Source organism: Halichoerus grypus, chromosome 9 (assembly GCF_964656455.1).
Source record: "Halichoerus grypus chromosome 9, mHalGry1.hap1.1, whole genome shotgun sequence".
In the NCBI taxonomy this organism is placed as follows: Eukaryota; Metazoa; Chordata; class Mammalia; order Carnivora; family Phocidae; genus Halichoerus; species Halichoerus grypus.
In genome coordinates this window covers 45,202,563-45,213,031 of record NC_135720.1, presented here as the reverse complement: position 1 = coordinate 45,213,031, position 10,469 = coordinate 45,202,563, and the positions used below count along the sequence as shown (strand labels likewise).

The window sequence follows — 10,469 nt, the reverse complement described above, 5'->3', positions numbered from 1 at the left end:
CTTTCAGAGTCGAACCCTAAGGGTGTGGGTCACTTAGAAACCAAAGCAACTCGGAGCCAGAGAGGCCTGGCAAGGCAGGGGTTCGTGGAGGGGAAGGGTGCGTGGGGCCCCAGTGGAGGGGAAGGCCGAACGCAGCGCTGAGCCGGGGAGCCCCCGGAGAGGAGGCGGCGGAGAAGGCGGGGCGGGCCGGAGGTCGGGGTCCGGCGTCGGGGGGGTCCCCGTTTCCCCCTCCCCATTCTCGCCTCCCCGGGCTCTGGTGACGTTGCGGTTTCCTCCTCCCTCCACCGAGCCTCAGCGCCGGCCGCGTCCCGCCCTCCTCCCCCCTTCGCCCACACCCCTCACCCACCCGCCCGCCCGCCCGGCTCGCAGTAGCGCCGCCCGAGGCTGCAGCGGCGCATCCCGTGGCGCGGCGCCCACCGGCACCCAAGGCGCGGCGGGCGCGCTGAGGGCTCGGCTCTGAGGGCGCCGGGGGTCCGGGCGCCCTGGAGTGAGGGGTCCGAGAGGAGGCTCCGGAGCCTGGGCCGAAGCTGGGGAGACAACGCCCGAGAGGCCGAAGCCGCGGCGGGGAGCGGTAAGCGGAGGGGCGCGCGGCGGGCGCCGTTCTGGGCCCCGCGCGGCGCAACTTTCTTCCGGGGTCTCGGGCGGGTCTCTGGGCGCCGGCGGAGGCGGAGAGCCACGTCCCCTACAGGGCGCGGAGCGCCGCGGGCTGCTCGCCCGGGCCCGGCGCGGCTGGGCTGCTGGAGGGCGCGCGAGGCGTGGAGCCCGAGCCGTGGGCTTGCCGGGGCAGCTCCTCGCCCCTTCCCGCCCCTTGAGCGCCCGGCGCAGAGTCGGCGCACCGTAAGGTCCCGGAGATCGCTTTCGGTGCCTCGGCTCCGGCCGGCCGCGCCGCGATTTCCCGGCCCGCCCGCGGGGCTCCCGCTTCCCCTCTGACGGGTCGGGTGGCACAGCCTCGCGCCCTTCTTTCCCTGCGTGCCCCGCTAGTTGGGGAGGGGGTGGTGATGGTCGTGTGTGCGGACCCCTCTGTGCGCTGGCATCCCCTCCGTGCGGCTGCGGAAGCCGGGGAAGCACGTCCCGAGCCTCCCCCAGATGCTGGATTCCAGCGCCGCTTGGCTCCGCCGACGCTCGGAGAAATTGTGGGTAAACCTCACTCGCAGGCAGCTCCTGGTGGTGGTGGTGGTGGGACGCTTGACTCACAGGCTGGGAAGCTCTGTAAGCAATGCCACATGGGCTGGAGATCTGTCGGGGCTGGAATCTGAGCTAAGTCTGTGACCCGGGAACTTTCTCGTTTTCATCGCTCATTTGAGGCAGCAGCCTCGGCTTAGGCTGGCTGCCATTGAAGGTTGAAACCAACTCCATTGCTTAAATGCAGGAGGGGAGCCTCATTTACCTGGAATTCCTTAGGTCAGGAAATGACACTTTTAGTGTCTAGAGATCTTCATGTAATAAAGTTCTTTAAAATATTTTTCGTTAGTCGTGGTTAATGAGACATTAAATTTGAGAATGGACGTTCTCTCTTAGAAATCGTTTCAAAACAGGCTTTTCAGCATTTTTGACAATTTAATCTTTCAGGAACTCCCTTTTCTTCAGCTTTTTAAAAAATTTCTCGGGGCACCTGAGTGGCTCAGTCGTTAAGCGTCTGCCTTCGGCTCAGGTCATGATCCCAGTGTCCTGGGATCGAGCCCCGCATCGGGCTCCCTGCTCAGCGGGAAGCCTGCTTCTCCCTCTCCCACTCCCTCTGCTTTTGTTCCCTCTTTCATTTTGTCTCTCTCTGTCAAATAAATAAATAAAATCTTTAAAAAATTTTTTTTTCTCAATAAATGATAACTTCTGAAATGATATATGTGCACTATTTGGTAGAGTATTCAGACAATGCCACCAAAATGGATCATAAAAATGTAATGCCCTTGGAAGAATAGACTACAGGATTATCTGAGTATTTGTCTATCATGTGTTAACTTTTTTCTTTTAAGGTCACCATATAGGCACAAGTCCTTTTATGAAGTGTGTAGGTTAGATGTATTTTAGTAAAAATGAGAAAAGATGAAATTTAATGCCTCCATCATCTACTGACCCCTCTGTGTGGGTACAGCAAGAAGTGCAAGACCGTGCTGGTAATTGAGGAGATATACAGAGGTATATAAGAAACTGCCCTAGTTCTCCTGGAGTTGTCAACGTAGGGAGAAAATATAAAGAAGAAGCACCTGAGAGTTTGAGCCTGACAAGTGTCATTTTCCATTGATTGGTATATCATGTCGGTGTCAGTTTCATCAATTTTTGGTTAATAAAGACAGTGGCCTGCAAAGTACATTTTTACATTCAGGTTAATATATTGATAGTACAGTCATCTCTGAGGTTAGGGGCCTAGTGTGGGATGACACTGGTAGGAAGTTAGCTAGGTTGGCCACATGAGGTCAGGACCATTACAGTGATTAACATTTTGTGTGAGTATCGACTTTAGTATTTATAAAATTAGTTCACAAATTAAGCTAATACAGGTTTTCAAATGAGATTTGTGGTCTGGCTAGTCCAATTATCTTGCAGTGCTGCCTCGAGGGGACATGGTGGTCATCCATAAAGTTCTTAACTTCACAGATGCTGTCCTATCTACCTTCACCGGTGCTTCTTTTTAAAGATTATTTAATCTCTGAAAAAGGGTTTATGATCATAGGTGAAAATGCATTCTGCAATTACATAATAAAGTACTTATACATATTTTCATGTTCTTTGTGGTAGATTATTTTGGTATTTATTTGTACTGCCTCGGATTCACACTGTGTTGTGTGAAAGAAACTACATTATTCCCATTCAGTATTATGGTTGCAGCAAATGATTGGAAAGGAATAAAGGATAAAATATTTAAACTTGGGTTTTAATGTATCAGTAATCTAAGTTTTCAAAAGGGGTTAAGAAACTAGTAAAAGACCAGCATTTTGTCATTGCAGTGTATATGATGTATTACTTAACCATTAGCATGTTTGAGTCTAAAATATAGTATTCTTATTGTTTTCTCAGCCCCCCCACCTCCTCAAAAAAGAGAAATAGTGTTATTGCCCTGAGATGTGTTTGTGACAGGCCTTGGAGGAGGTGAGGAGCCTGTGGTAGAGGGAACTTCAACATCATAGTGGATTTTGGTATTTCATTTACTGAGAGGGGCTGGGCCTTTACTATTCTGAAGGAGTGGGTAAGGCATTCCACGAGGTTCAATGGGCAGCAGCCTTCTGAAAGAATGTGTCCAAGCAGAGGACAGGACAGTTCTTGTTACTGATGCCTGAGGGTTTCCTCATCTTGGAATTACACTATCTTCCTCTAATTGGGGGTCACCCAATTACCAGCAGATGTTTGGATGACACAATAAAATTCTCTAAACCTAGAATCAGTGCCCAACATGGGAATTAGGCAAATGTATAAGCCCAGAGTACCAAAAAGAGAAAATTTTTTCCCATGCAATTCATTTGGTGACTTAGTGGCAGATTAGGAACTAGAGAGTAAAATCCCAGATTATTGAGGCACTGATCCATGCGTGCATTTGGTGACAGCGATAATTAGAAATGGATGAATTTCTAATTATCTTGCCAACTCTAATGCCCAATTCTAATAGGAAATTCCCTTTTAAAAATTAAACTTTGGGGGCGCCTGGGTAGCTCAGTCGGTTAAGCATCTGCCTTTGGCTCAGGTCATGATCCCAAGGTCCTGGGATTGAGCCCCACATGGGGCTCCCTCTTCCTCTGCTGCTCCCCCTTCTTGTGCTCTCTGTCAAATAAATAAAATCTTTAAAAAAAATTAAACTCTGCATTAAGTGGATAATATTTTTAATTGAAATAATTGTTCTTTAAAGAAAATCTCTCTGTTAGTGAATAAACTTAGTCCCATGTTCTGATCCATCTACACTTAGTGTTTCACAATTTCTAGTCACATATAGAAGAGTGGTTTGGTTAGCTGTCGGTGGGGAAGTGTTACGAAAAGATTCAAACTAGTAGAAAGTATTATGGGTGGGGTAAAGAGGTGCCATTAGGTGTAAAAAACTCTTGCTTACAAATTCATATGTTTAGATAATTGAAGGAAAGGAAAAGTCCCTGATAGATCATATGGCTACATGAATACTTGCATTTTAAAATCACCTAGTACTTCTAAGTTTTTTTTCAAATCTAGTATTTTCATATTTTGGCCTAGTGGAAATGGAGAGTGATAACAGAGGAGGTGTCTTATCCTCATTTTAGGGGTGTGGAAATGGAAATATTGTGAAGGTAAGAGATTTGTCTGTCATTTTTACAAATAGTTAGTGGCCTACCTTAAATACGAGGTGAACCCACATTGCACATTTAATTCGACTTTTCTCCTTCATGACTCCAAGTTCATGTGATTAAAGACTCTTAAATTTCATTTTCCTACAGATGTAGTTTATTATCCCTTTTACTACTCACTACTGTCCAGGGACTGTCAGCTCCGTCAAATGCTTATGTGCTTCCCAGACTTCTGTAAACTGGCTCTTTACAGACCCCCTTCCCACAGCTCCCTCTGCTTCCACTCTGGGCCTTATAAGGATTCCATTGTGGGGCCTCTTCGAATTCCCGAATTCCTGCAGAGTCCTAGGCTCATCGCTAAGTTCTCCTTAGCTGCCTTCAGGTCTTTGAGTGCTTTACCACTTGTGTGGCTTGCTTCTGCCTATCCAGGCAAGCTCCAGCCTGTTGGGGGTGTGGAATCCAGATCCTTTTTCAGATGCCCAGAAGAGTATAAACCTGCAGGAGGCAGAATGAGCGTTTGCAGAGCCTGTTGGAGATCACAAAGAAGAAAAGGGAATGACTTTAATTTGGCAAGAGAAGAAAAGACAGTTGAGGCCATCTGTTTCTTTCTTTTTTTTTAATCTTTTTTTTTTAAGATTTTATTTATTTGTCAGAGAAAGGGAGAGAGAGAACAAGCAGGGGGAGCGGCAGGCAGAGGGAGAACCAGGCTCCCCGCCGAGCAAGGAGCCTGATACGGGACTCGATCCCAGGACCCTGGGATCATGACCTGAGCCGAAGGCAGACGCCCAACCAACTGAACCACCCAGGCGTCCCCCCATCTGTTTATTTCTTGGGGTAGTTTGTAATTCAGTAATTCAGAAGAACACTATGAATTTTTAATGTGTGTGAAGATTACCAGTGGATTTCCTTCTAGTTGTTTCAGCTCCCTAGGGATATTCCATAAGCATGAACGTGGTAAGTGTTGTCATCAAATGTTAGTAAACAATTCCTGAAAGAACAGAATTTGCCTCTTCAGTAATATCTAGAAGCTATAACATACTGATAATAAGCGTGGTTTGTTTTGACATTTCATATTTGGGAATGGTTATGGCCATTAGATAAGTATGGTCCTGTTTTTAAAAATATAACAAGACATATATGCAGTTAACTCTCAATGGCTTGTACGTGACATATGTATTGTAGGTTATTTGTGTCCATCTGCTTTGTCCTAGACAGGGTCAGAGAGAGTTTGCGAGTGAGTGTATATTTCTACATGCCAAAAAAATTTTTTGGTATTATTTATGGAATTAATATTGCCTCTCTTCTCCCCAGTTAATATGAAAAAATAGCGGGATAATCATAGTAAAATTTCCTGTGTGTGTTTAAATTAGTATACACTGCTCTTTTAGTAGAAATCGAATAGGTCCACAATCAGTTAAAGAACTGTCATTGAAATCTTTCCCTTTGAAATATTCATTGCATACACAGATGCCTTAGAGTTGTAAATTTCTATTTGTTGATTAAATCAAGGCTTCTGCATTCTTCTTGCATGTAACAAACTTAGCTACTAAGCAACAGGCACTTGATGCATGCAGATGTTATACCACAGCAAAGTTGAATCAGCATTTCATAACTCTTAAAAGGAATTTGTAAAGGAAATGGGCTTACCAAACTTGTGGGTCTATAATATTTTTATTGATGGAGTACACAGGCCATATACTGGCTTTACTATTGGAGTCTAATGGCTAGTGCAAGAAAAATGGGGATATTAGTTAGCAATTCATGAAGTGGGAGGTAACAACGTTAGGCTGGTTACATACATTTCAGTGTATAATGTAGTAATCTGCACATTATGTTGTGATGCTAGCAGGGATTACTCATTTCCAGATGTCACAGTCGACACATTGACACTTAGATTTAGAAGATTCCCTTAGATTGAAGTATGGAAAGGGTTATTGCATTGCTAAAGTTCGTTTGCATCCAGAAAGTTGCGTCACTGACAAGCAACTCAAGAATTGCATGATGAAAATCACCAAGTAGTTTAAAAGTGTTCCCATGCCAAGGTACGCTCAACAGCCTGGCAGGCCCAGGAGAGGGGCGGGGAAGACTGCCTGGCTGCGGGACAGTCCTGCTTACCTTCTTTACAGCTCTGCCTGTAATTCTTTCTTCTTGAAGCAGCACTGTTTTTGTTGTTTGAGCCTACTGAGGACAGACTATAAGTCACGGATTTCTAGAATTCTGCAAATTCTGGTGAAGAACTCTTCTTGGGGCCTTGGCCGTTTCATGATAGCATTCTAGGAGGTACAAATGGGGCAGAGTCACCAACAGTGTGGATAATCAGGCTTGGGCCAGCTGCATTTTGGAATCACCTGCAGTGTTTACACTTCTCCCTTGGGGGGGATGGGTCTGGCAGGAAGGAAAAAGTAGCCTGAAAGGGAATGTTGAACAGCTGTTTTCCATCTTCCCTGAAGAAAAAGAAGAGGAAATCGACTTACTGCAAGTATCAGGAGGGATTTATGCTAAATACAGGGAAGTTTTTCTGAATATTTTAACCTTTAGAATGGCTTTCTGAAGGAGGCCTTGGAGTTCTTCTGTGTTTAAAAAGGTTTAACTGAGGCTGTCCTGGAGGGATGTTAGCATCTGTCTTCTCGGGCTCTAATTTTATGACTTCGGCTCATCTGGATATGAAAATCTTAGGAATTAAAAAGGACTTAATTATATGAATATAGAAGAAATGGTCAGTTTTAGTGTTTGAAACATAAGTTATCTTTATGGTTTCTACTTAGCATTTTTGTTATTAGAACAAAGTATTTGCTCACTGACTAAATACTGATTATGTGTAAAAGTCCTTTAATAACCTTTCATTCAGGTACACATTATAATATCTGAAAATTCCTCTTCTCTATACTTAATCTGTTTTCTCCCCCAAACAGGTCGCTTTTCTCCACATTTCTTTTTTATTCAAGAAAACCTTTAAAAAAGGTTTTGGCACCAGACTATAGTATTCCATTTGGGCTTTTCAGTAATATCTTTTATGTTTTTCTGCTCTGTTTTTTTTATAGTATAACTAGACTGGCAGTAGTGGCCACAAGAACATATGGGGCATTCATCAGTCATGTGGTCAAAATACAGAGGTTGCCTATGTCAGAAAGAGTCTGGAAACTTCTCTCATTTACTAAACTTCTTATAGCAGTATTTATGGTTAAAAATTAATTATGGTATTTATAAAAATGGAAAGTGAACTTTGTTTCATTTTTGTTTAAGAAAATAGAATCTCCAAGAGAATTGAGAGTTTCAGGCCAGTGGTTCTGTTTTTTCTCAATATTAAAATTAGACAGTACTTGAGGTGTAATTCTCTTAAAAGCAGGTTCATTTTGATGCAACAGCAAGTGTTGGAAAAAGCACTCTCAGCCAGTGTCAGTGGGCAAGAAGTGGAGCCCAGCAAAGTCAGTGTCTTAGGCAGTTGGAATTCGGTGTTTTCAACTTAGTTTTGCAGTCCATGGTTTTAAAGCAGTTTTGAAATGACCTTTCTCAAAGGAAATTCTGATTCTTGGAGGCACTGAAAAACCTGCAGACTTATCTTAGGTAAGAGTGTCTTTTGCTGGCCCCTTTGGTGGTAAGCTTAATTTCTTCTTTCCCTCCTTTATCTTTACCTTAAGTCTTCCACAAGTTAGAGGCTATCAGTTCTACTGAGAACCCAGTAGAAGTAGAGAGCAAAATAAGAACCTGTTAGGGTGCCTGGCCAGCTCAGATGGAAGAACCAGTGACTCTTGATCTCAGAGTCGAGTTCCAGCCCCACATTGGGTTATAGAGATTACTTAAATAAATGAACATATAAAAATCTTAAGCTTCACCGTTTCTTCTAAGGAAACCGAGCATTGTTCAGATTGGATTCCACGTTAACCATGTGCTATGTTATGGTTCTAAGGCTCTCACCATTAAAATTTTTAGACTTACTGTGACTTGTATAGAATTATTCCATATTAAATTCAAATTAACAAATAGTTAATTTTGAGTATCTGCTGCAGGAACTTGGGAGCTTTACAAATTCAATTTCATTTCTAGTTGTTGAATTTCATCTTGCCAGTTTCAGGTTAAGTTGGACCACGTTCAGTATCTCTTTCTTGGGGAAGAAATGTGTGTAGCATTTATACTACTAAATTGCCATAAAATGATAAATCCCGTGCCTAAAGAAGGTGAATTGAGCTAGCAGTGTTAGGGCAGATACGTAACAGATCCTTCTTTGTGTGCTTACACCTTTTTTTCTTGTTGGTGAAGCCACTGAAGTTTGGTTCAGTGATTGCAAGTTTTAGAAAAGATAAATCCGTGTTACTTGGGAATGAATGCTTTGATATATAACTTTTTCCACTGTACTTTTGAACCTGGAGAGTTAGATGAAAGAACGTTATACTTCAGCGATAGAAATACTGAAAGGATTTAGTCATTCTGCAAGTATTTGCCAGGTACTTCTGTGTTTGAAGGGACGTCTGTGTGGAGGCTAAGAGGGGAAGCATACAAAATAAATAGGACGTGGTTTCCAGGCTTGGGGAGCTATAAAATCTGGTGGGGGAAGGATAACCAAGTATGAAACTTTATGAGAACAACTAAGTGCTGACCAGAGCCGAATGCATGCAGTAGAATGGCAGGAAGGAGGAGATCCGTAGGATTACCCCGGCAGAGAATACCCAGCTAGGAGGGGAGAACGAACTGGGCCTCAGAGGACTTTATCCCAGAAAGGGGAAGGAAAAAAGCATCACAAGCAGGGCAGCTGAGCCAAGGTACAGGAAGCAGAGAAAGGGAGTGGCTGCTAGGTCGAGGAGAACTTGGGAAAACCATGGGAATTCACTTCTCTCCTGTAACGTTCTCTTTCCTTTCTTCCCTTCATTATGCATCTGTTCTTCAAGTGTTTCTTGAAGGTCTGATTGCATGTAATCAGCTGTGTATGACACTTTAAGAAAGACCAGACCAAGACCCCAGCCTCACAACAGCTTATACCTCAGTGGGTAAGATTCACCTCCAATCCCTTTTGGATCCAGAGAAGACTGAAACCATAAATATGGGAAAGGAAGATAACATATACCTTCAAACAACTCAGTGTGCATGTAATTAGTACTAAATGCATACATTAGTAAATGCATATAAAGCTATAAACATTTTTATCGACCTCTTTTTAGGCCCAATTCAGGCAGCACCTCCTCAGTACATCTTTCTCCACCCCAGCTGGTGGTAACTTCTGTAAATTTCCATAGTAATTTGTCATTCTCAGGCAAACATCCTTCTTTTTATTTTAGTGGTTTGTGTAAAAATTTCATTTCTTTTGCCATCTTATAAGATGATGTAAGCACCTTCTTGGCTGGCATTATTCCTGAATTCTGAAGGAATATTGAACAATGCATATACGAGGCCACAGGGGAGACCACTTATGGATGGAGCTGCCAGGGAAGGCTTCATAAAGAACGTTGTATTCTTTGAGAAAGATAAGAGTTTGGGTGTGGAGCAGCACGGAGGGGGAATGCCATGAACGAGAATAACAGTGGGAATAAAGGACAAAAATGTGAGTTGTGCTGAAGTAAGGAAGAGCAGGTAAGTACAAAGGGAGAATTTGTGTAGGGAGGAAATGAGTGATAAAATGAAGGTAGGCAGGTGCTAGATTGTGGAAGCTCTTGGATGAGAAATTTGTTCGTTTTATTGTGGGAAATAGAGGCTCTTGGATAGAAAAGTGATATTATAATCGTGATTGTTTAATTTGTGAGGAATTTTGTGGTTTACAAAGATAGTTGTGTCATGGGTAGTATGGTCAGACTGCGTGGGTTTCTCTCTTGGCTCTTCACTATATATGTGACCTTGGGTAACTTACTCAGTCCACCTATGCCTCAGTTTCCTCATCTGTAAAAAGGGGATGATACTAATATCTACATTATGGGCCTGTGGTGAAGATTAAATGAGTTAATCCGTGTGAAGTACTTAACACCGTTCCTGGCACTTGGTAAGCACTATATGTATTTATTGTTTATAGCAATAAGAATTACGATCTCTGCTTTTGAAATGAGAAAATTGTAGAGCTAGGACTGCATTTGCTAGAGCTGCTGTAACAAAGTACCTCTCACTGTGTGGCTTAAACAACAGAAATTTATTCTCACAGTTCTAGAGGTTAGAAGTCCAGAATCAAGGTGTTGATGGGGTTGGTTCCTTCTAAGGCCATGAAGGAGAATCTGTTCCATGCCTCTCTGCTAGCTTCCGGTGGTGTCT

General features: G+C 43.5%; 1 protein-coding gene across 1 annotated transcript in view; it reads left to right on the top strand.

Moving 5' to 3' along the window:
* The first annotated feature begins 356 nt into the window (after nucleotides 1–356).
* The window catches only part of DSE (dermatan sulfate epimerase), a 78,025-nt gene continuing 67,912 nt past the window's right edge, over nucleotides 357–10,469 (top strand). The window contains exon 1 of the mRNA XM_036082237.2: nucleotides 357–571. The gene's annotated coding sequence lies outside the window, so the exon portion shown is untranslated. The remainder of the gene's footprint in view (nucleotides 572–10,469) is intronic.